Genomic DNA, 6,000 nt, shown 5'->3' on the forward strand with positions numbered 1-6,000 from the left:
TCTCTCTCTCTCTCTCTCTCTCTCTCTCTCTTCTCTCTCTCTCTCTCTCTCTCTCTCTCTCTCTCTCTCTATGGGAGGAGAGCAGAGCCCAGCTGGAGAGAAGAGATAGTAATATTCTCAGCCCTCTACCCTTCCAGTCTACCTTGCGGTATTAGTGCGCCATGCTGCTGGAGGGGCACTGATAGAAAGAAAGAGTGAAAGTTGATGAAAGAAAGATAAGCTTTCATTCCTATTACCTGCCAGCAAGAGCACCTTGAACTAGAGTTGTCCTCACCCTGTGTAGTTGTGGGTAGTTGAATGGTGCATACATCGTTTGTTATTTAACCTCTCGTACTGTAGTGCAGTCTTTCAGTCATCCTGCTACAGGAGGCTTTGAGATGCTCTAGTAATGGGCATTGATCATACGTGCTCCTACGTTGAAACACTGATGTATACTGTAACGATATAACGCAGGGACCAACTTTTGAGGTGCACGCAACCCCTTCTCCTCCCGCTGTTTCTTAATGAAATTAACTTCTGCCTCTGTGGAGACATCGCCAGTGGCTGACTGAGGTGCCAAACAGTATCCTCTTCGAAGGTTACTCTCCAGTCCTGGGTTCATTTTCCTTTTCTCTCTCAAGTTCATTGATGTCCTCAAGCCACAATCAAAAGTATGAGGTGGTTTTATATTACATCAATAAAACATGTGTATATAATTTCTACATATGAAGCCTCTATAGAGAATGGTCTAATAGGTTGTACATGATATTACATGATGTTACCCTTGGCTCCTAATAAGACAAAGAGACAGAGGGTTCAGGTACTGTAATCTTTGTTCATATTCGAAAGACTCCTCTGAGTGGTGAATACTGCTCACCTGAGTTATCACTGCAATGCAAGGGACTAGGAGAAGCTACCAGAAACGGTCATATTTTCCAGTTAAAAAGACTCAACTCGCTGTAGAATGCTTAAAGAATATACAGCGGCTGAACCACCATCAATCAAGTCTATTGCCATGGTTTTGGGTCTTTTCCACTTTTCCACTGGTGGTCTGCAGACACCCGTACATTCAAAGCCCCAGACAGTGGGCTAACCCTCCGCTAAGCCCTGACCACAGGCCTTTGGAGGGCTGGGAATCCTTTCTCTGCTGGGCCTCAGATAGAGACCAGTCACTGATTAGCTGCAATACTTCTCAGCTGGATCCTACTGCAAGGCTGCTCATGTGCTGCTAATTCACATGAGGTTCAGCTCCCATGTCGCCCCGACTCCCATGTCTTCCCGACTCCCATGTTGCGGATGGGGGTCTGCCTGTCTTCATACTGTATAGATAATACGTTTATAGAAGAGGTTGCTGTTACATAATAAACCCCATATATTTTTACATTGAAAAGCTATACAGCGCTACAGGCGCATGGGAATTAAATGATGTAATCTGGATAAGTAGGGCTCATGGAATACAGGGAGAAATAGCAGTACAAGGGTAGGCTTACATCTGACACACACACACACACACACACACACACACACACACACACACACACACACACACACACACACACACACACACACACACACACACACACACACACACACACACACACACACACACACACACAGGAAAACATGCATTTATACCCTGCTGCCTTTTCTGGAGGATTAAAACAGAGAGAGAGGACTTCAACAGACTGCTGCCTGCCTAGCTACTGCATCCTCAGGCTGTCAATTAACCAGGAAGAGAAGTTCAACTCTACAATATACGGTATTGTGTGAATATCTCTAGTGGGGGAGAGGACTGTGGTGGGTTTACAGCACATCATGGATCAGGAGTTCATTACAGCCCTAACAGGAGCTCCATGCTGTATATCTACACTACCACAAAGCTCAAAGACACCCCAGAGTACCATGAACATGATGTGAGTAGTTCCCCTTCCTTCATACTTGGCATTACACCTTTAGGCCTTACCGGACCCTATGGGGATTAACATAGAGACATGCAGTAGAAAAAGCTCCCATCCTATTATAGTGAATACACAGCCAGTGGTTTGGCAGTCATTTCAGGGATGGAAGCCATGCAGAGAATCATCACGGCCAACTGTTGTAATGAAAAAATAATTGATGTCATGAAGGTTCAAACACTTGGCCTTGGAAGCCACTCTGTTATCAGACATCTGTCGGTGGAGCCAAAGAGAGCCTTCCCAGTTGGTCCCGCTGGACTCTAACTGACCCAGTGGGACAGCCTCTCCAGCACTCTGCCATCCAGTCATTAACAACATCCAATATTCACCAATCACCAAGGAGATTTGCATCCTTAGGTGTTATTGGCGTGATCAATCATGTCCTGGGTCCAGCGGTTTAATTTGGTCACCTGCTGCCCAGTTGGCCGGTGGCCTGGACTGGGCTGGTGACTGGGCTGAGCAGTCTGCTAGGCCCGCTCCTCTCCTCTCCTCTCCTCTGGAGCCAAGGCAGGGGGCTAATTGAGCAGATGTTGGTAAACAAGCAGGTCATTGGTGCAACCCCAGAAACAGGGTCTTCTCTTCAGTGCTCCTCTTATGAGGAGATATATTTGGGGGAGAAAAGGAGCACATGTGGCAGAGGGATGAACATCTGGCAAATGGGACTTTCGTCTTTGATACCGTTCGCTTTTGCTGCCATGCCATAGGGGGAGAGTTGGTGAGAGTGGCAAACAAGATAACATTTCAAAGAAAATGCTGTGCAACGGATAACTCAACCAATGTCCAATTTTCTGTTCGATATTGTACAAACTACAAAGCCAGTCCAAGACCGTTTTAGTTGTGCAACTATTAATAAATGACGAAAGCATCATAATTGACAGCAAGTGTTGCTCCACACACCATGAATGTACAACATTCATCTTTGTGGTTAATTCTCCTTGGGTAAAGCTGCATCCTGTCTCTTCCTGTCTTCCTCTCCCCATCTGTTGGATAGTTGGGCTAATTGCTGAGGATCACCTTGCCTCTGTCAATCTACCTCTGTCCTCATGGATTGACAACAATAATACAATCAGTAGATTGGCAGATTACAGGCTGAAAGGCCTCTCTCTCCTTTATAATACAGCTGTACAGGGAGAGAGCATAGAGAGGCCATGTCACACACAGAATAGACTGAGCCTTTTCATTAGAAACGCCACCGCTGCAGAATGAATCCTAAATGAGAATATAGTTCACACCCAGAACATCTGGCATGGCCTGGCGTATTGAAATTAACTGTAAATTGGCCAATTGAAAGTGAGGGCTGAAGGGGGGATGCTCCTGGGCTGGTCTCTTTGTCAGAGCTGCTCTGATTGGGCGGATGGAGATGTTATTGAGTAGACCTTGAATGGAGCAGCCTAATGGAGGCTTTCACTGTGTCTGTCTGTCCATCCGTCTGAACAGAAAGGTAAATAAAGTGGCGTCTCTCTCTCCTCTCTCGCCCACCCACCCACACACACCACCATGCCTAACCTTCAGGCCCATTACAGCAAAAAGCTTTAGGCAAAAACAAATAACAATCTACTACGCAAATAAATAGAACTTGATGCACTCGTGTCCTGGGTGGCGCTGAAGAGAGGAAATGGACAATGTAGTGATCCTGGGGTCAATACAGCCAGCCGACGAAACATCACTCTCCATCCACTAAAAGCATAGTAGTAGCTGGCTGTGATTATTCCCTCCATCCTGGTTCACTGAGCTTTACATGTTTTCCCTCGTTTTCCCTCTCGCCCTCTCCTCTCAGTAAACACTGAAACACAGGCATGTGGAAGGCATTAGGCCAAACGGTGAAGCAGGATATCAATAAAATTCCTGTATTTTTTTAAATGTTGTATTCTAACCTTTACTTATCTAGGCAAGTCAGTTAAGAACAAATTCTTATTTACAATGACGGCTTACCTGGGCCACACCCTAACGATGCTGGGCCAAACCCTAACGATGCTGGGCCAAACCCTAACGATGCTGGGCCAAACCCTAACGATGCTGTGCCAAACCCTAATGATGCTGGGCCAAACCCTAACGATGCTGGGCCAAACCCTAACGATGCTGGGCCAAACCCTAACAATGCTGGGCCAAACCCTAACGATGCTGGGCCAATTGAGCGCCGCCCAAGGGACTCCCAATCACAGCCGGTTGTGATACAGCCTGGAATTGAACCAGGGTCTGTAGTTATGTCCTTGTCCTTTGTCTCATTCATAATGTCCTCAATATCCACATGTCCTTGTCCTTTGTCTCCCTCGTGTAGACAGACAAAGAAAGAGAGAGATTGAGTTTGTCCCACAGAGGACATGATGGTCATGAAGGATGAATATTAGCTCTTCCATACTGCTGAGGCACAACAACAGGCATATGGCTCCCCCACAGGGACAGGCTGACTCCCAGACAGCACCTAATGCAATCAGCACCACACACAGCCAGTGTGTACAGGACATAAAGCACTCTCCTCTCAGCACGCAGCACAAATCATCATCACTCAAATCTGATTTGGGGCGCAGGGCGTCCTAGCTGCAATTTCCTTTATTAAAATAGCCAGATCTCTATTTGATCCTGTTCAATGCTTTTGGTCTCTGGTGGCTCTTAGTGAAGGCCAAATCTGAAGGGTGTGTGCGTGTGTGTGTGTCTGTGGTTCTGTGTGTGTGGTATTTAATTGGCAAGCTATTTAATGACACAGTTTACATAACCAGGATGAATACAGCCATGAAAGACTGCAAGGACACACAGACACACACCACACTGTGTTCCAATGGCAGGAAGTGTGTGTTTGTAAGTGTGCTTGCTGCGTCTGTTGATATGGCGCGACGAGTGGCGAGCTGTGTCCCAGTGTCCACCCTGGTCCCTGACTACAGGGCAGCTGTGTCCCAGTGTCCACCCTGTGTCCCTGACTACAGGGCAGCTGTGTCCCAGTGTCCACCCTGTGTCCCTGACTACAGGGCAGCTGTGTCCCAGTGTCCACCCTGTGTCCCTGACTACAGGGCAGCTGTGTCCCAGTGTCCACCCTGGTCCCTGACTACAGGGCAGCTGTGTCCCAGTGTCCACCCTGTGTCCCTGACTACAGGGCAGCTGTGTCCCAGTGTCCACCCTGTGTCCCTGACTACAGGGCAGCTGTGTCCCAGTGTCCACCCTGTGTCCCTGACTACAGGGATGCTGTGTCCCAGTGTCCACCCTGGTCCCTGACTACAGGGCAGCTGTGTCCCAGTGTCCACCCTGTGTCCCTGACTACAGGGCTGCAGCTGTGTCCCAGTGTCCACCCTGTGTCCCTGACTACAGGGCAGCTGTGTCCCAGTGTCCACCCTGGTCCCTGACTACAGGGCAGCTGTGTCCCAGTGTCCACCCTGTGTCCCTGACTACAGGGATGCTGTGTCCCAGTGTCCACCCTGGTCCCTGACTACAGGGCAGCTGTGTCCCAGTGTCCACCCTGTGTCCCTGACTACAGGGCTGCTGTGTCCCAGTGTCCACCCTGGTCCCTGACTACAGGGCTGCTGTGTCCCTGTGTCCACCCTGGTCCCAGTGTCCACCCTGGTCCCTGACTACAGGGCAGCTGTGTCCCAGTGTCCACCCTGGTCCCTGACTACAGGGCTGCTGTGTCCCAGTGTCCACCCTGGTCCCTGACTACAGGGCAGCTGTGTCCCAGTGTCCACCCTGGTCCCTGACTACAGGGCTGCTGTGTCCCTGTGTCCACCCTGGTCCCAGTGTCCACCCTGGTCCCTGACTACAGGACAGCTGTGTCCCAGTGTCCACCCTGGTCCCTGACTACAGGGCTGCTGTGTCCCAGTGTCCACCCTGGTCCCTGACTACAGGGCTGCTGTGTCCCAGTGTCCACCCTGGTCCCTGACTACAGGGCGTGCTGTGTCCCAGTGTCCACCCTGGTCCCTGACTACAGGGCAGCTGTGTCCCAGTGTCCACCCTGGTCCCTGACTACAGGGCAGCTGTGTCCAAGTGTCCACCCTGGTCCCTGACTACAGGGCAGCTGTGTCCCAGTGTCCACCCTGGTCCCTGACTACAGGGCTTCGTCTGAAGATATCTGGCACAGCCT

The sequence above is a fragment of the Salvelinus namaycush genome, chromosome 34 (genome assembly GCF_016432855.1).
Source record: "Salvelinus namaycush isolate Seneca chromosome 34, SaNama_1.0, whole genome shotgun sequence".
Classification (NCBI taxonomy): Eukaryota; Metazoa; Chordata; class Actinopteri; order Salmoniformes; family Salmonidae; genus Salvelinus; species Salvelinus namaycush.